At 35.4% G+C, this 21,571-nt stretch overlaps 1 pseudogene; it reads right to left on the reverse strand.

Moving 5' to 3' along the window:
* Nucleotides 1–21,571, reverse strand: part of LOC103073521 (AP-3 complex subunit beta-2-like) — a 62,607-nt pseudogene that overhangs the window by 34,561 nt on the left and 6,475 nt on the right.

The raw sequence follows: 21,571 nt of genomic DNA on the forward strand, positions 1-21,571 counted from the left end.
AGAGTGATTCAGAGAATTTAAATTGGGCTTATTGCAACTAACTAGTGGAGTCAAAGAAAATGTATATAATTCCTATACTTAGAGTTTCATATAACAGAGGATAATAGCATGGGAGAAACATTGATCTGTTTAATAGTTCCCTTTAAATAACTTGTGGTTTTAGAGTCTCTCTTTTTGTTTTGTTTTGTTTTTGTTTTCCTTTGTTTTTGCCCTCTTGTATCACAATCAACCTGTTACTGGTAATGCCCACAGTTGTCTTGACCCACTACCATGAACTAACTTTTCTCTATCTCATGCTCTCTGGATCATTAAAATATGGATACTTCATCTTCATCTATATTGAGAGACTATTTTGTACCAAGGATTATGACAAATGATACAGTTAACTTTTTTTCTTGATTTAAGTTTCAAATAATATGAGGTAGGTCCCGTTATTCTATTTTTTTTTAAATGAGGCAAACCTAGTATTTTTTCTTTCTAGATTTTTATATAGGTCCAATATCCTAATTTTATATGGAAGAAAACCAATACTGGACAGTTTATTTACTCTCCCAGCCTCAAACATGAGTAAAGGGGAGACATATTTGAAATATGGGCCAATCTGCCTCAAAAAAATACATAGTGGAAAGCAGAGTGTTACAGTGAAGAGAACTATGAGAACATACACGGAGTAATTAAGATGTTCTTGGCAGCAAGTAAAAGAATAACAATAACTTAAGGAATAAAGACAATTGGTGATGTCACTTAATAAGCCTGGAGGAAGGTAATCAAACTTGCAGTGACTGAACATAGACCATGTCACTGAGCTAACACTTCATGCTCAAGCTTGCCACTGCATAGTCATAGCATGGCTCTGCTGTGTAACTCCAAGCACTTTGTGTCACATACCAGCATCCACAACAGGAAGAGAGGGAGGAGGCTCACTTCCCTGCCCATCTCTTGGTCAAAAAGGGAGCTTCTGTTTCAGAAGCTCCTATTTCCCAACAGATATTCCTTCACATCTCATTGGCCAATATTGGGTCAGATGGCCACCTCAACTTAAGGAAATCTGAAAAAAAAAAAATTTATCTGATTTTCACTTTCTAATAATGCTCACCCTTCAGAAAGAAAAAGAAAAGGAAAGGTTGTTGAGTAGGAATAACATAGGAGGAGAGAAAAATCCAAGGAGGTAGAATTCCCTGTCTAAAGTCCCACATATAATAAGACACATTCCACCATATCTTATTATTTGTGGGTTCCATGCTGCCCTCTGCTTGGATACTAACTAGTCTTTGGATCTGTTGCTTCATTCCCTTGGGCTGATCCTGATAATTTTTATGTTTATTTACTTTTCACTGAGGTGCTTCCAACTAATGTGATAGTTTGTTTTCTAATTTAGTTTTGTAGCCTATGAAATTGAGTGAAATTAGAAGAAAATGTAGTCTCCCTAAAAATATTTACATTGGTAATTAAAATAAAATTTATAATTAAACATAGAGAAAGAATATAGCAAATATCTATGCTTATCAATATCTTAATATCTGGTGATGTTAACTTCAGAACATTTAAAAATTAACATACAAAAATTAAGTGTAAAGTTAAAGTTTTCTTTTAAATATTTCTCAATCACATTTCCACATAGGCAAGTGCTAGTTAGAATATGATCTATATCTTGCCAGTCCATTTTTAATATATATTTTACAAACATATATTCATACATAGGCAAATATATTGTTAATTTGTAAAAAATCATATCATGGCATACATATCATTTTGCAACTTGAATTTTTACCGAACAGTGTTTTTGAGATCTATTTATGTTGATGCATATAGCCTTTATCTCTCTCTCTCTCTCTCTCTATCTATCTAGTGCATGGCATTTCTAGTGCATCATATGACTATATTGCTGGTTATTTATATTATTTCCTATATTTTGCAATTAAAAATAATATATATGGTTAATTGTGAGCATGTATGAGAGTTTCCAAAGACTGAATATATAGAAGTGAATTCTGGGTCAGACAAAAGCGTATGCAGATATTGCTAAGTTCATCTTCATTTTCCCATTCCCCCAATTTATACATATGTATGTGTATATATGTATATACATATATTTATACATGTGAATTAAACTAATGATAATAATAGTGCTTTGTTTACTGAATTGGATCCATTGAAGAAGATCAAAATGATTCCACCACTGTCTTCATATCCCCTCATTAGAGGTGACTACTGACTAGATGGACCTGATCAATAGGTGCTTAATCCTTGCTTTATCCTGATCCTTGGTAAAGGCTCAGGTTAAAGGGAATGGATTTTCTGTGAATGATATAGCCAGAATATAACTCTCAGGTACTCCAGCTATTGGGAAACCAGAGGACGAATTAGGCACAAAGAACCAAATGTTTTTTTAAAAATGTCTGATATATGGGACAAATGTTTTCTTCTTTCTGAAAAACCATCAATTGTTACTCTTCAGTTTCTGAAACAGGGACTTCTACCATATGTTTGAGACAGTGTCTTAGACAGCTGCTTCAGCTAAATTCAGTGAGAACATCCACTCAAAATCATGTATAGGATACTTCTGCCTAGAAACACAAGTGGCTGGGGAAGAATTATGTATAGAATTTTAAGAGCATTTCAAGGAAGGACAGACCAGTACTACTGATGGGAGCATGATTTAGAAAGGATTTTGCCTTAAATTTGTATCTTAAAAAATTTTGTTAAGCCTACAATAAGAAAACAAATTACCCAATTTAAAAGGGGGCATAGATCTGAACCGGCACTTGACCAATGAAGATATACAGATGGCAAATAAGCCTATAAAAAGATGGTCAGCATCACATTGTATGTCATTAGGGAAGTGCACATTAAAACAACCATGAGATACTGCTGTATACTTATTAGAATGGCTAAAATCTAAAACTGACAGCATCAAATGTTGGTGAGGATGTAGCGAACAGGAATCCCTATTCATTGCTAGTGGGAATAAAAATAAGCTACTTTGGAAGACAGTTTGGCAAAATACTCTTAACATAGGATCTAGCAACTTCATATTTACCTAAAATAAAACATATGTCCACATAAAAGCCTGCACATAAATTCCATAGCAGCCTTATTCATAATTGTCAAAACTTGGAAGCAATGAAGATGTTCTTCAATAGTGAATGCATAAACCAGGTACATTCATACAATGAAATATTTTTCAGTGATGAAAAGAAATGAGCTTTCAAACCATAAAAAGACATGAAGGAATCTTAACACACATTGATAAGTGAAAGAAACCAATCTGAAAAGACTATGCTATATGATTCCTACTATATGACAATCTGGAAAAAGCAAAACTATGGAGATAGCAAAAAGCTCAATGGTTGCCAAGACAGCAGTACCCCAAATCCCTAGATTTCTATCTATTTAAAACCCCACTAACTCAGGAATTTGATACTGATTGAAATTTAAGCATTTATAAATTATGGAGAATATAGTAATTATACAAAATGCAATTAGTCAATAATTAAAACTATTAAATTCTTTTATTAAAATAATTAAAACAATTTTAAAAAGAACAAAGTACCATTATTGTATTCCTATAAAATACACATCTTCTTTCTGACATATACATGGGCAAAAGCAACAAAAAAACTTGATTATGTATTTTCATGGTACATGAAAGCAGTTATGGGATAAAAAAAGCATTAAAAATTTCAGATTATAAACACATATATTTTAAAATCAGACATTTATCTTAATATGTGAAATTTGGAAATCACAGAGTGCATTTTCGGATGAAAAGTGAGAGATGTTTCAGAAGAGGCGTTGTGGTTTTGCAAATGCCATAAACGTTGATGAAGCTTGGCTACCAGGTAGTTGGAATGAGAAATAATTCCAGAGGTGGATGCTAAGTGTTTGGTAGACTGGAAAGGAAAATGATTATATTTCAGATTCTGATAAAATCAGAATCCAAAAATATCTTGGCAGTGTTCTAAAAGAATGAGTCAGAAATTAGCAATAAAATTTAATAGGGAAAAACATATTTCTGCTAAAACGATCTGGTAGTTTCAAGGTGGGAGAGAGATGAATGAATATCAGAAGCAAATAACAAAAAGTGTTAAGTTTCTAGTTGATGGCAATTTCATTAAAATACAACACTGATGAATTACTGGATAGGCCTAAAATTGATCTAGAACTTTGGTGCTTAGAGAATATTTCACACAAATTTTACATGTTGGACAAGCCATTACTGCTGTCAAGTTTGGGTATGGATTGTTAACAAAGACACAGAAAGATTGAATTTGTCCAAAGATGATCATTTAGAGAATCTAAGATTAAAGTTCATAATACATAGTTGAAAGAAAAAACGTTTTTTTTTTCTATGATATAGTCTCGAGGAGTAAGCAAGAGCTACCCTTAAATAGTTGAAAACATTTACTCAGGAATGAATCAGGATTGACTTTCTTGGACTGAAGACAGGATTAGAACTTGATGTAGAAAGCTGCTTAATAAAGGAAAGCTTTATGGACTAATAAAGAAAAGGATGTCTTAGGAGGCAGTGACTTTCCCATCACTTGGCTTTATAAGAAGGGCAGCCATTTTGGGGGAGTAATTCATATACTGTATAAGGAACTCATTCTAACTCTGGCCATTCATTAGAATGCTAAAATAAATTACACAGAAGAAAAGAAGAGTGGCAAAATCCAAGGGCAGTGTAGGACTCAAACTTATAAACTGCGAGTTGTTACAACTGGAAAGTTGGGCCAAATTCACCGATAGGTTTAGTTCCACTTATGTGGCTGATGTGTAGTGATTACATATTAGGATGCATCAGCTGAACCCAAAAGGTATCATTGCCTGTCCCATACAGGCCGTAACAATGACAGGAACAAAGACATCAACAGGAACAGAGTTCACCAGTCAGAGAGAATTCAAAGAAGGAGGCAGTAACAACAGCGGTGAAGATGTAGAGTTTCAGTAGGATTAAGAATAGAAATACAGAGCAGTGAAGTGAACCTTATTATTTAGTTGAATTGCACACAATTACAAGAGAAGCCACCACGATGAGAAGCCCGTGTGCCACAATGAAGCGTAGCGCTTGCTCACCGCAACTAGAGAAAGCCTAAGCACAGCAACAAAGACCCAATGCAGCCAAAAATAAATAAATTTATTAAAAAAAAAAATGAATGCAGTGGAATTATAGCTAACGCAAGATCTTAAACTACAAATAAGTCAAATCTAAGAAACACTAGATTATGACTATTATATGAGTATTTCAGAAATTATAAAATTGCCCTAATGCCACCTTTAGTAAAAGAGGGAAAAATGGTGCTTTATATAGGAAGCAAAAGTTATGCATGAATATTATTTACATACTAGCTTAAAGGTAGAACATCATGATAAAGAAGCTACGAGCAGAGTTTTACAATTACCCTTTTACATGTGAAAATAGTTTCATATTTTTGCATGAAATGAGACTATATGATCATGTGGTATAGATCTAAAGCTGAAGAAGAAACTAATTAAAAAACAAAAGTTGCTCAGTGTTGAGGTTTAATTTTCAAACCAACCACTAAAGTTGAAATTAAACTTTAGAGAAATCCTATTAAACTTTTTGTATGTGCTTAATATTTTTAAGATAAATCGTCTTTATAATTTTGAAGTTTTGAATCCATGTAATATACCTTGATGTAAAAAAAAAAATGTACATAGGTGTTTAAAAATCACTCCGTTATTTCACAGCATAAAAGAAGAGTTATCTTCGTGAGTTTAGGTAAAAAAAAAAATTCTCAGTAAGCATAATAATGGATCCTTTTTCTCTGAGAGAAAAAAAATTTTTTAAGTAGCTGCTGTAATTTTACAGGGAAGTAAGAGATCTTTTGAAATGATAATTCCAGTTTATTACCACTTGAACAGCCATTTTATGAGAACCAAATGAAAATGTATCTTTATCTTTTATTTCATAAATCCACAGTTGCCAACACTATGCCCATACGATTAGATGGAATGCCATTTTATAAATCTTAATTTGTCCTGAATTAAGCCCGTGACTTCAGCACACAATATCTCCAAAACACTAAACATGGAGTCGTGCTAATCTTCTTAATCTGTCCCTCAAATTGTCATCTCCCATGTTTTGTTTACTGACATGGAAAACCAATTTGATAATAAATGTTAAGAGAGTACGTGGGGTGTGAACAAGAGATAAAAGGTTTTCTGAATCTTAGATTCACCCAGGGGTAGAAATCTATAAAGTGGCACAATTCCAGCAAAGGAAATGAAAGGCCAAGGAGTTGGGTACCATAAAAAGCCATAAAATCTGTGGTGCAAGAGAAAAGTAGAGAGAAATTCAATAGTGCAATTTTACATGTTGGTGATAAATAAAAATGAAAAACAACCATAGAAGTTAGTAACAGAGACTAACTCTAAATCATCAAATATGGTTGAAGCTACAGTGAGTGAAGACTGGTAAAATCCGTAAGAGAACAAGCGTTGAAGGAAAGAACAGGCAGGTCTTTACTTACATATCAGTTTGCAAGTCCAACATTTAGTGCTTTTAACTAAGTTGTTCTGCCTTCATGAAACCTGAGATGGAAAGTGTGACCTTTAAAGTCTTGAAACAAATACCCATTGTTCTTAGAATAAAATACAAATACATTGCTATGACAAAGGGTGCTACAAACTAGTGAAAGACCTTGAAATTTTAGGTAATTGGATTTGAATGGACACCACATTTGGATTTATGGTACAAAGATGACCTTGGGTTTAAATTTCTTTCATGTGTTGTGAGAACTAGGAGAACAGCTCACCATATAATTCCGTAATTCTCTGTTACCCTTTTAAAGAGATGTGGATGTTCTTTGGGGGGGAAAAAAAAAAACTAGGCTACAAGGTCATACATTGCCTTACGTAGTGCAAGCCATTCATGCTTTTTTTCTCATTCTCTAGATGTTTGCTGGGACATTTTATCTTCAGGTATCCTCCATGCTTTATGCAGTTCAGGATGCTTATAAATGCACAGCAGTGTCCACAAATTTAAATTTTGCTCTGCTTGGTTTTGGTTGCTGGACTACTAAAACCTACATCCAATACCTACCTAATCCTTTTAATAAAACCTTGTTTTTTGTTTGTTTTTGTTGTTGTTGTTGTATTTTCAGTTCTAGTAACTCATCCTCTATCCATGAAAATGGATATGACAAACTCAGAGGAAATATTTAAAAGATAATTGAATAGAAAAATGGGAAAAGATATACTCCCATAAGAAAGGCTAAGATTAAAATGACTGATGATAACAAGAGTTGGCGAAAATGTGAACTAGTGAAAACTCGAATACCATGCAATTGTGTGGGGGTGTAGATTGGTAGAATCACGTTTTGACAACTGTTTGGTGGTATTTAGCAGAGCTGCATTTATGCATACACTCTGACCAACATTTCTAAGTATAAACCCAGGAAAACCATACCAATGTGCACTAAAAGATACCTGCAGAAAATGCTATGGTAGCACTGATTTTAAGAGCCCAAAACATGAAATAACCTACATGTTGATCTAAATCCACTGAAAAAAAAGAGGTTACTTTCTGTAATAGAAGACTCTACATCAGTGAAAGTGAGTGAACTACTGCTATATGCCAGAACTTTAAAAAATTTCACAAACATAAATAATACCAGGCAAAATCAACCAGATTCAAAATAAAAATGGAAGACTACATAAGTCATGTTTCAATTTATATAAATTTCAAAAACAGACAAAACTATCGATGATGATGGAGTCTGATTAGTGGTTACCTTTGAGTTAGAGAAGGACTAATGTTGGGGGAGGGACATGAGGGAGTCTTGAATTCTGTTTTATAATATAGGATGTGGCTACCTGGATATTATTAACTGTGTGAAAATTCCCCAAGCTGTATGTACAGTTTTGATCTATCTTCCTATAACTTAGATAATATGTATTAAGTATTATACATACACACATAATATACATTAAATACATAAATTTATATTAATTTAAAAGGTGACACTTTTTAAAAAGAGAGAAATATCTAGGATACCAGGAGATAAGAATGACAGTGAATGGTGGTGGTGGTGGTGGTGATGATGGTGGTGTTGGTGATAATGTGAAAACTGTCAGTTCTGGTTCTAAAAGATTATATCATACATAACTATTGAGTAGTTTGAATATGAGGCAGTCTATACACAGTAGGTAAGTGCTTGAAACTCTGATTTTAGGTAGACATGGACTTAAGTATAAGTTTCACCCACTTACCAATTAGATGATGTTAAGTTCTAGAACTACCATGTAATGTCAGCTCATTCCCAGTTTGTAAAACTGAGCTTATAAACATTACTTACTTGATACTTGATAGTATTAGGGTGAGGATTAATTACCAGAGCTTTTGTTGATATTAGTTCTTATTGCTATCATTGTCATCATTGTTGTCTTTTCATCTTGATTTTCAATGTTACTGTTTCTGTAGCAACAATCTAAATGTTAAATCTCACCCTTAGAAATAAGGATTGACTACATAGGTAGATAAGGTTTCAAGTGTCCGTATAATGAGATGAATAGAATTTGAAAATTTTTTAAATCTTTTTTTGACAGTACATTTTAAAAAATTATATCATGAAAAATTTACTTAAGAGCTGAAATTGAAAAAGTTGGGCAATAAACGTGTTATACCATCCCAGAGAACTGAAATAATTATAATAGTCCAAAGTAACTCTTTTCATTCAACACTTACTTTGTCTATTTATGTTAAGTGAACATATGATGGCAGCTCAATTCATCATCATTGGCGTGTTTACAACATTTAATAATTTAAAAAGAAGATCCAAAAAAGATCTTTTGGAAAGTTTACAGATAATTGAGAGCTAGTTTTTAAGAGACAAAGTTTATGATCTGTCAGATATGATCCTTACAGTATATTCAGTGCAAGAAAATAAATGACAAGTGACATAAGGAATAGAGACACATTTATCTTTAGAAAACACCTGGAGGAAGTGGATTTGGGAGGAGGTTGCTAATGACTGCAGTCAGTTGCCTGCAAATCATAATGGCTAAGGTCAGCAGTGAAATAATGTTCAAAGCGCTAACCTGGAGAGACTTCAAGTATGAAAGAGCAAAGTTGAAGTGCACTTATCACCTTAGTGGTGCCCATCAAAAGGGACTGTTCTCAGCATGTGGCCTGAGCACACCCACTGGCTACAGCCAGCATTTGACGAGTATGAAACAATAGTAATCAAAGACCATTTTGTATTTCACCCTAATGCTCCCTCATTGTCAAAAGTATATTGGTTATTCATGACATTATGATTAGAGAAACTTCTTGTTAAACTTCCGTCTTCCCCAAAACCCCTTTTGCAAAGGCAGTGAGCAAGGGTGAATTTAAATTAGCCTTTATTAAACAACATTATATCTGGACTCGGGGGGCTTTCGTGTTGCACAAAAGGCCAAAATTGACATATATTCCTTCTTAAAATAATAAGCTCTAAAGTTTGTTAACCTTAGCTTGAAATTTAGTGCAATATTTTACAACATAAAACAAGACTGTAAGAAAATGTCATGCTGCTCAGAAATATGCACATCGAAAATAAAATGACCCTTCTAGACTTTTGATGGCATTTTTAGGAAATGTTTAATTTGGTTTATGAGTCAGTATGTATTTACATACATCAGTGAAGCTAAACTTAATATTGGCTCAAATTTAAGGAGGCTATAATTTTGTTTATCTTAGTGAGAATGTTATAATCTAAATTAGTGTAAATATTTATGCCATGTGGTAGACTCAATATCTAAAGAGTATTATATGAAGAACCATGTAGGGTTCTAGAATAGAGAATTCCAACCATTCTACTCAGTGTTTGATTATTCTCTGCTATAGCCCTCAGTTGGGGTTGCCCACTGTTTAAAAATCCCCAGTGTCAGGGGAGGCTAGGACATCCTCTACTTTGGGAGTATACATTTACTGTTTAAAAAAAAAAAAAAAAAAAAAAGGTCTTTCTACCTTTAGAGAAAGACCTTTAATTCCTACTTTAAGAAAGTGGTTAAGAACATACTTTTTGGAGTAGCTTATGTAGGTTAAATCAGCTGTGGGCTGGTAAATGATTAACAATCTTAACTGGTTTAAAACTCTTGGGGAGAGGCTGATTTGTAGCATCTGTCAACTTTTGTGGCATAAATACTTCCCTCGTGGATAACCTTGGGCTATGAACATGACATTGCTGAGCACAGAATTTGGTTGAGGTGTACACAGTCAGTTCCTGGGAGCCATTGGGAGGAGTCTCATGCACACCACTTGTTAAATCTCAACTCCACTATCTAGAAACTATGTTATCTGGGGTAATTTATTTAAATACTTTTGTGTTTCACTTTTCTCAAACATGTCTATATCACAGATTGAGAATTAAGTGCTCTTAATTCTCTGAATCATCCAACACAGAGTAATGCTATCTAAGTACTCACTGTCATTTTTAATATTCTACTCATCTGCCAATGCCTAAAACAGACTATTTTGGATCCTCCTTCTACTTATGGTCATACAAATATTTGAATCCAGGTATTATACTCCCTGTAGATCATTCCTTTAGAAACATAAATCTTATTTAGTTATTTTTAGTTTTCCTAATATATATTTCTGTATACTCTTCATATCTCAAATTGGTCACTCAAAGAAAGATTCTGTATTACAGGTCTTCCCCCTTCATCTTAGATGCCAAAAATTTTCATGATAATCCAGTTTCTTGCTTCTCTTGATGAATGGGCAACAGTCAGCTAGACTGCTTTTAAAATAGAGTAGGCACACAATCTCGAAGACTCTCTAATGTATCTAAAATGCTGGCCATGTTGCTCTTTGACTTTTTCTGCTTTGCTGTCATAAACAGATTTGAATTTGTATGTTCTGAACTTAGCAGACATTTCTCTTAATATGAGGCATCCAGAAACAAATACAGAATTCCAGGTGTGATTTAAGCAGGGCAAAGAAAAGCAAGACCATTGTTACCTTTGTACCAACCACTGAATTTGTGGTGAAAGGACCTAAAGTTATTCATGCTTTACTTTTTTTTTTTAACACCTTTATTGGAGTGTAATAGCTTTACAATGGTGTGTTACTTCCTGCTTTATAACAGAGTGAATCGTATACATATATCCCCATATCTCCTCCCTCTTGCATCTCCCTCCCACCCTCCCTATCCCATCCCTCTAGGTGGTCACAAAGCACCAAGCTGATCTCCCTGTGCTATGCGGCTGCTTCCCACTAGCTAGCTACTTTGCATTTGGTAGTATATATAATTCCATGCACTCTCTCACTTCGTCCCAGCTTACCCTTCCCCCTCCCCATGTCCTCAAGTCCATTCACTACATCTCCGTCTTTATTCCTGTCCTGCCCCTAGGTTCTTCAGAACCATTTTTTTACTTTTTTTTAGATTCCATATGTATGTGTTAGCATATGATATTTGTTTTTCTCCTTCTGACTTACTTCACTCTGTATGACAGACTCTAGGTCCATCCACCTCACTACAAAGAACTCAATTTCGTTTCTTTTTATGGTTGAGTAATATTCCATTGTATATATGTGCCACATCTTCTTTATCCATTCATCTGTCGATGGACACTTAGGTTGCTTCCATGTCCTGGCTATTGTAAGTAGAGCTGCAATGAACATTGTGGTACATGACTCTTTTTCAATTATGGTTTTCTCAGGGTATATGCCTGGTAGTCAGATTGCTGGGTTGTATGGTAGTTCTATTTTTAGTTGGTTTTTTTTTTTTTTTTTACATCTTTATTGGAGTATAATTGCTTTACAATGGTGTGTTAGTTTCTGCTTTATAACAAAGTGAATCAGTTATACATATACATATGTTCCCATATCTCTTCCCTCTTGCGTCTCCCTCCCTCCCACCCTCCCTATCCCACCCATCCAGGTGGTCACAAAGCACCAAGCTAATCTCCCTGTGCTATGCGGCTGCTTCCCACTAGCTATCTATTTTATGTTAGGTAGTGTATATATTGTCCATGCCACTCTCTCGCTTTGTCACAGCTTACCCTTCCCCCTCCCCATATCCTCAAGTCCATTCTCTAGTAGGTCTGTGTCTTTATTCCCGTCTTACCCCTAGGTTCTTCATGACATTTTTTTTTTCTTAGATTCCATATATATGTGTTAGCATACTGTATTTGTCTTTCTCTTTCTGACCTACTTCACTCTGTATGACAGACTCTAGGTCCATCCACCTCACTACAGATAACTCAACTTCATTTCATGTTATGGCTGAGTAATATTCCATTGTATATATGTGCCACACCTTCTTTATCCATTCATCCGATAATGGACACTTAGGTTGTTTCCATCTCCTGGCTATTGTAAATAAAGCTGCAATGAACATTTTGGTAGATGACTCTTTTTGAATTATGGTTTTCTCAGGGTATATACCCAGTAGTGGGATTGCTGGGTCATATGGTAGTTCTATTTTTAGTTTTTTAAATAACCTCCAAACTGTTCTCCATAGTGGCTGTATCAATTTACATTCCCACCAACAGTGCAGGGGGGTTCCATTTTCTCCACACCCTCTCCAACATTTATTGTTTGTAGGTTTTCTGATGATGGCCATTCTGAGTGGTGTGAGGTGATAACCTCATTGTAGTTTTGATTTGCATTTCTGTAATGATTAGTGATGATGAGCATTCTTTCATGTGTTTGTTGGCCATCTGTATATCTTCTTTGGAGAAATGTCTATTTAGGCCTTCTGCTCATTTTTGCATTGGGTTGTTTGTTTTTTTGATATTGAGCTGCATGAGCTACTTATAAATTTTGGAGATTAATCATTTGTCAGTTGCTTCATTTACAAGTATTTTCTCCCATTCTGAGGGTTGTCTTTTCGTCTTGTTTATGGCTTCCTTTGCTGTGCAAAGGCTTTCAAGTGTCATTAGGTCCCATTTGTTTATTTTTGTTTTTATTTCCATTTCTCTAGGAGGTGGGTCAAAAAGGATCTTGCTGTGATTTATGTCATGGAATGTTCTGCCTATGTTTTCCTCTAAGAGTTTGATAGTGTCTGGCCTTACATTTAGGCCTTTAATCCATTTTGAGTTTATTTTTGTGTATGGTGTTAGGGAGTGTTCTAATTTCATTCTTTTACATGTAGCTGTCCAGTTTTCCCAACGCCACTTATTGAAGAGGCTGTCTTTTCTCCATTATGTACTCTTGCCTCCTTTATCAAAGATAAGGTGACCATATGTGCTTGGGTTCATCTGTGGGCTTTTTATCCTGTTCCATTGATCTGTGTTTCTGTTTTTGTGCCAGTACCATACTGTCTTGATTACTGTAGCTCTGTAGTATAGTCTGGAGTCAGGGAGGCTGATTCCTCCAGCTCTGGTTTTCTTTCTCAAGATTGCTTTGGCCGTTCAAACTCATTCTACAAGGCCACCATCACCCTGATACGAAACCCAGACAAAGATGTCACAAAGAAAGAAAGCTACCGACAAGTATCAGTGATGAACATAGATGCAGAATTCCTCAACAAAATATTAGCAAACAGAATCCAAGAGCACGTTAAAAGGATCATACACCATGATCAGGTGGGGTTAATCCCAGGAATGCAAGGATTCTTCAGTATATGCAAATCAATTAATGTGATACACCGTATTAACAAACTGAAGGACAAAAACCATATGATCATCTCAATAGATGCAGAAAAAGCTTTTGACAAAATTCAACACCCATTTATGATAAAAACTCTCCAGCAAGTGGGCATAGAGGGAACTGACCTCAACATAATAAAGGCCATATATGACAAACCCACAGCCAACATCATTCTCAATGGTGAAAAGTTGAAACCATTTCCACTAAGATCAGGAGCAAGACAAGGTTGCCCACTCTCACCACTATTATTCAACATACTTTTGGAAGTTTTAGCCACAGCAATCAGAAGAAAAAGAAATAAAAGGACTCCAAATCGGAAAAGAAGAAATATAGGTGTCACTGTTTGCAGATGACATGATACTATACATAGAGAATTGTAAAGATGCTACCAGAAAACTACTAGAGCTAATCAATGAATTTGGTAAGGCAGCAGGATACAAAATTAATGCACAGAAATCTCTTGCATTCCTATACACTAAAGGTGAAAAATCAGAAAGAGAAATTAAGGAAGCACTCCCATTTAACAACATTGCAACAAAAAGAATAAAATACCTAGGAATAAACCTACCTAAGGAGACAAAAGACCTGTATGCAGAAAACTCTAAGGCACTGATGAAAGAAATTAAAGATGATACAAACAGATGGAGAAATATACCATGTTCTTGGATTGGAAGAATCAACATTGTGAAAATGACTCTACTACCCAAAGCAATCTACAGATTCAGTGCAATCCCTACTAAACTACCAATGGCATTTTTCACAGAACTAGAACAAAAAATTTCACAATTTGTATGGAAACACAAAAAGTCATGCTTTACTTTTGAATCATTTGTACAAGGAAATTTCTCTCCCAGGAATAATTCTCCTTTTTTCCTGGACAATTATTTTTGTGTGTATTTTCTCAATATTCCTCAAGTTTAGTACAAGATGCTAGAAAATAGAGACTGTCTTTTCTTAACCCAAATTTCTTAAAAAACACAAATACCACAGCTAACACAAGAAGAGATCTGAAAAACTTCTATTAAAGAAGTTGTATTTGTAACCAAAATCCTTCCTAGGAAGAAAGAATGAAAGCTTGGATGGCTTCATAGGTGAATTCTATCAGGTATTTAAGGAAGAAATAATAGCAATTCTGCCCAATTCTCCTTTAGAAAATAGAGGAGAAGGGGACTCTTCCCAACTTTTTTTTTTTTTTTAATAAGAACAGCATAACAACTCAGGTATTAAAATTTGGAAAGGACATTACAAGAAAAAGAAATGACAGACTAAAATCCCTCAGGAACACAGAGACAATAATCTTCAACAATTATCAGTAAATAAATCTAGGAATATATTAAAAATGGATTTATTCCTGGAATACAAGACTGGATCAACATTAGAAAAATCGAATACTATAAGCCACAAAATCAACAGAATAAAGAAGAAAAATATGATCATCTCAATAGATTCAGAAAAAAAATGGACAAAATTCAAAATCCATTCCTGATAATAATTCTTAGCAACTCAGTATAGAAGGAAAATTTCTCAGTTTTATAAAGGGCATTAGGGAAAACCTACAATTAACATACTTCATGAAGAAATAAAACCCCTGAAATGTTTGGGAAAAAATGCTGTTACAAATAATTCAAAGTGTATTTCCAAAGCTGGATGGAAATTAGATAAGCAGAGCTAAAGAAATTGATCAATTAAGTTAAAATAATTAATGCATACCTGGACAAATATTTCCATATTTAAGGAAGACAATGTTCTGCATATGTTTAGGCAAAATAAGTAAGGAAACTACAGCTGGCCTCAGACTTCTCCTCTAAAACACTTACATTCAGAAGGCAGTAAAGAAACTGCCTGGAGAGTTTCGTCAAAGGCGTTGAATCGGCATTAAATAAGGCATTCTTTCTGTTCAAGGTTAGGGGAAAAGAGAATATTTTTTGAAATATGTCATGCTTGTGAATAGTGCCAGTATAAGACTAAGAATTGCTTTAAAAAAGAACAGTAGAGCAATTTAATGTAGAAAGGATATCTTGGCTTGATTTGGGGCTTGAGTTTACATTAGAAAATATTTACTTATAACTAAATCTGGATAGGAGTGTCATTTATATAGAATTACCATATTTGCAAGCATAAAGGTCACTTTTGCATAATAACTGCACTTAAGCTTTAGCATCAGACACTTGTCATTTAGATATGGCTCCTGTGTGGATTTGCTGAATTACTTCTATCTTTTTACTTGGGTACCAAAAATAAGCATATCAGCTGGGGATAGTTTTGATGAGGGTTGTATTCTCAGCAAGCATATGTATGCATTTCTTCCAAAAAATGATTCATCATTTTGTTGACTTGAAAAGACCCACATTGTTTATTCCAGTTATTTAAACTCATGACAATATAGCTAACTAGTTTCTCCCTACTGGTCTCTTATTCTCTAACATCCCTCAGACATCCCTCCTATTCTCTAACATGGCCTTCAGAAGCCTTCAGTGATACCTCATCAGGAAACTATACTCAATATCCTGTGATAAACCATAATGGAAAAGAATATGGAAAAGAATATGTGTGTGTGTGTGTGTGTGTATACACACACACATATATGTAACTGAGTCACTTTCCTGTGCAGCAGAAACTAAACACAACATTGTAAGTCAACTATACTTCAATAAAATAAAATTGAAAAATATTGGTAGTGGCACCTCATCTCTCATTTGTATAATATGTATTTTTATAACATAGACAAAACACGAGTTCTTTTAGGAAAATTTATGAAATACCAAAAATGTAGAAAAAAGAGCAAACTTAAAAACATATAGCCTAGCATCCAGAAAAGAACAAAATTTTGCATTAGGCCTCTCCTAATTGCCTGCTTCTATCCCCAACCTTCACCCCACATGAATAGGTGAATCTCTTTTCCTGTGTTCCTAAAGCATCACTTGTGGGGTTTCGCCAAACCACTTGTCACACAGTACTGCCATTGTCCTTTCTTTTTACTCATGATTCTGCCCCATGAGACAGTTTTTATAAAAAGTGGATTCCTTACTTACCTCTCTATCTTTAGCATCTCGCACTGCTTCTGAAGTGGAGTGGACACTCCAGTTCTCACATCTCCTTTCTTATTCATTGCCTCAGCAAACATTTCCTGTCTGCACTTCTTCCAAGGAAGACTGAAATGTAATCAGAGTTCACTTAAGGCAAAGTTATCAGACCTGTCTCTGTGGAAGGCCCCGGCATTGCTGAGTAGACTGATGTGGAGGGACTTTGTGGCTGGTCAGCTCAGTATTCTGCAAGCCTTTTTCCAGCCCCAAAAGGAGTCAGGTACTTGACATTCTAGCCTGATGCTGAGATGTTTTTAAAAATCCATGTAAGGAAGGATTCTGCTCCTGGAAGCAAAATCAGTGTTTTACAAAAATCCTCATTAAATGAAGCCAACCACTTCTGTTACTAACCAACAATATGCTTTGAGCTAGGCCCTTTCCCATTGCTGGATCTCAGTTTTCTCATTTGTGAAAGAAAAAGGGTTGAAGTAAGCATCTTCTAATCCCCATTGAGCACTAACTCCCTATGATATAGGGCAAGTAAATTGCCTGCACAATATGTACATGATTACTTCTTTCATAGTTAGAGATATATGTTGTAATAAAAATTAACTTGCCTCTGTGTTATAGTTTCTCGCACCCTCCTTTTTAAATTCTCTGGAGTTTACAAATATGGCCAGAGCTACATTTCCTTTTTACCGTCACAGAATCACTATAAAGTAAGATGGAGAGCTTTTTAATCGATGCATGTTTCCATTTTCTCAGCAATTACACATAGAACACCTACTATGTACCAGGCACTATATTAGACACTGTAATTATAAAGGTAATGGAAGGTCAAGGGAGTGAGCTCCATATAATAGATGCTGAAATCAGACGATTAGCTAGGACTGGAATCTATGAGTACCAAACCTGATCTCTTTTTTTAAGTCAACCAACAAATTGAACCATTATTCCATGAAACTCTGAAGCCCCTCTCATTTCTTGGTCTTCTTTGGAAGTCAAAATTAAAACAAAACAAAACAAAACAAAAAAACTGCGTATTTTTAAAGATGGTACTTAGCCAGAAATATATGTACTTGTCTTAAAATTGGCTTGGAAACTGGCTTTACTCCCCAGTTGCCAAAAGAGCCTCATAGCAGGAAAGTGACCGCAGCAAGAGAGATATTGAGTATGTGTGAGTGAAATTACTGGGGGGTTGGTGTGAAACAGCTGTTTGATTAAGGAGCCAAACTTTTAAGTAAAAAATAGAATTAATGGGATAGTTAGCCTAGTAGAAAAGAAATGGAAAATGAAATATGTAACAGGCTTGATTTTTCTTTTGTGAATACTGGAAAATGAATATGTTACATCTGGTGCAAGAACATCATACCAGAGCTGTCAGCAAGAGCGTGGATTCTGCCCGTCTTCTGCTCCAGGAAGAAAGAGGACAGGATTGAGTTTTGCCCCATCTTTTTTTTTCACCTCCACTTACTCTTTCTTGCCTTTTCATACCATTCCATCCTATCCTATCTCTTCTATTCACATTTCACTTCATAAAATGAGCCTTGAGAACCTATTGTTCCCAGACCTTGTTGAGACATGTAGAACAGATATGGAATATTAAATTCGAAAAAGACCCTTCTTTCAAGAAGGTCATGATCTATAGGGGAGATAAGGCATACACATATGTGCAACCTGGATATAACTATGATTCTTCATGGCCCGGGCTTTGTTGACTATACCTACCAAAAAAATCTGGATCTAAAAAGTAGAAGTCAGTACAAATATTTTAAATAAATGTAACATCTAAAAAGTTATTATAATTAGTACAAGATTTCTTTCTTGAAAACTGGTGAGAGTATATGCACTGGGATGAGGAAGATTTATGCTCAGTACCCAGAAAAAAAAAGTTCTCTAATTTTTCTAGTAAATCTCTCTCTCTCTCTCTCTCTCTCTCCAATCCTTTATGCTCCCTTCCTTAGCACTCTGCTCATTAATTTCTTATATTTTTCTTTCATTCTGGTTTTGGCGAATAGGAGCTATTTTCCCACTTACGAGACATATCAAGTTGTTCTTGGATTCTTGGATCAGCAAACACCTTAAAACTCCAGCTCCCTATCTTTCCTTGCTTCTGAAGGAGTCAGTGATCTAGGACACGGCATTATTCTCTCTTTGCTTTTTCTGTGAGAATTTGCATATAATTCCCAATGAATAAAATACTCTACCTTCTTATTTCTTCCTACCTTTTATTATATTTCCGTTTCAATAGAAATCATGAAGGAAGAGATCACGAATGACAGCAGTTGCTAGTGGTTCCTAGTGAAGATCACCTTGGAGATTAGAGCAGACCCTGAAAAGGGCAAGGGGATGATAGAAAGGGGAGTTTGTCAATGCTTACTTTTTGTATTATGGAAACCTTATTGAATTCTATAGGGAACTGCTACTGGATAATATAACCTTGCATGTTATTTTCTGGGAATAGTCTTCACCACTGCAGAAAATCATATATGTGAGGTATATGTGGAGAGAGAGAAAGAAGGAGAATCTTGACAGTATCCAAACTCATTACACATGTCCCTAACGCCCAACCATTTCTGTCCATCCATGCTGTGGAACAAATCCATTTCAACACAAAAAGTTTCCCATTTTTGCTAAAGAGAGTATACTATGGTTTTCTGTCGCTTTCAATTCAAAAGTTTTAAACTATTTTGAAATCTTATAACAATCCCGGTAGGATGGCATTTCATCCTAATTTTACAGAGGGTGAAATTGAGGCTGAGAGAAATGGAAAATTACAAATAATTTGGAAAGATACATTCTGAGGATGGTGTGTGTGTGTGTATATGTATATGATATGTGTAGAATCTGTTCAAGTAAAATACATCCTTCTGTAGTCTGGTGTGTGTGTGTGTGTGTGTGTGTGTGTGTGTGTGTGTGTGTGTGTGTGTGTGTGTCTGTGCATTTCTATATGATTGCATCTCTGTGTCCCGTGTTTGTGTATGCATTTGATGTGTGTGTTTATGCATATGTGATGAAAAGGTAAGAAAGAAAAATGAGAAGGGGAGGGAATGAGGGGAAACTTGTAACAGAAGAAATAAATGCTATGTGCAAAATAATGCAAATCTTGTGCTTGACAAAAAGAAAAAAAATCGCAAAAATCTGTAAGTCATTGTAAAGGTGTTAGTGATGTCCTTATTTTCCAAACCACTTGATCTTCCTATTATTTCTTTCTACCCATCTTTCAAGTACCCAGTAATCTGAAAAAATAGATGATAGACTCACTTCTCTCTGTCCCTGCTGACAACTGAAGACAGCTCTCAACAAGACAGTAGTGGCAGCTCCTCCAAATTATTCTAAAAATACTGCCAGGGTATCAGCTTCTCCCTGAACTGCCTTGTTATCCTAATGCAATTATGTAACTTTCTAATCTTTCTGTCAGTGCAGTAGTCAGGAGGCAGGAGAAAAGAAAATACTGCAAACCAGAAGGAATGAACATCTAAAGTGGAGGTGACTGATTAACCACTGCTTCTGCATTAATATCAATCTATTAGCTACTGGCATTTGAACCAATAACTTCTTAAGGTTCCCAGGCTGGTCAACAGTTTTATATTCAACAAATTCCCTTTAACAACCACAAATGTTACAAGCTACCTAAGCCAGCTTTCTCTCCCCTTATTCCCTGCTCTAATCATCCTAAATGTATCCAGGGGCAGATGTAGCCATATATTCAGTGGGCACCTGAAGTCTGTCCAGGAAATGAGCAATGGATGGGATGACATGGAACCTACAGAGAGACACTTTCCCTGGCTTAATGTCATCCGTGTGCAGGAGGAATTGAACTGTTCATGGAAATCTGCCTATCGTTCTGTGTGGATACATTTTTTTCCCATTAATGGAACTAAAAATTGAAAGCAAAACCACTTGAGGTATAAAATCATAGGATTTTAAAGCTGTAAGGGGCTGACAAAACACTATTGCTTTTGCTTCAATTTTACAGATGAGAGAAATGAGGGTCTCGGTAGTTAAGGGAGGTGGGGGTGGTATGCTGAAGATAACCTGGAGTACATTTACACAGAAGGCTACCTCTAAGTGGTGGATTCAAAATCATTTTGACTTTTCTTTTTATCTGCATTTCTTAAATTTGCTAAAATGAGCATGCGCCACTTTCTAAATAAAAAGTATTGTTACTTATGTAAGATGAGTTTTGGCATCAGCCAGATCTGAGTGTGAGTCCTAATTCTGCTGTTAAATGCTGGATGTCTTTGGCAGGTTATTTAACCTCTCTGATGCTTGGTATTATCTCCATTTTATAAATAAAAGCACTTGTATCAGTTTTGCAAGGGAGGTAGGAGGATTTGACAGAATAAAATACCAAGATAAATAGCACATGACTTAGCTCCCCTCTTCTCTACCTACTTCCATCAAGACACACACGACCCTTAAATATCCCTAGTGCTTACTCTCTCCCTCTAAAGACAGTGAAAGTGTCTTTTTGGGTTAAATAACACACTGTATGGTTTTCATTTCCTGTTTGGTCTTCCAATTCCCTCTTACAATCAGGGAGCTTATTCGAAATCCCCTGGACCACACAAGTTCAGGCAACACCTGAGAATGATGATGTTTCCATCAATAAGACAGAAATCCCCAGTTAAATTGGACTTGGTAATGGCATTGAAGGCCAGCAGAATCCTTTTGCTATTAAGAGCTGTATCTTCCTCTGCACAAATGTGGGACATGGGGCCCAAGGCACAGCTCTTCTGGGACAGTTAGTGTGACATAAGTAATAATAAGGATGATAATAAAAATAGCTACCATTTGAGACTCCCTGGCAGTCCAGTGGTTAAGGCTCTTTGCTCCCAATGCATGGGGCACGGGTTCGATCCCTGGTCAGGGAACTAAGATCCTGCGTACCACATGGTGTGGGCTAAAAAATTTTTTAAAATTAAAAGTAGGCAACATTTTT

This window comes from Lipotes vexillifer, unplaced genomic scaffold (genome assembly GCF_000442215.2).
Source record: "Lipotes vexillifer unplaced genomic scaffold, Lipotes_vexillifer_v1.1 scaffold538, whole genome shotgun sequence".
Classification (NCBI taxonomy): Eukaryota; Metazoa; Chordata; class Mammalia; order Artiodactyla; family Lipotidae; genus Lipotes; species Lipotes vexillifer.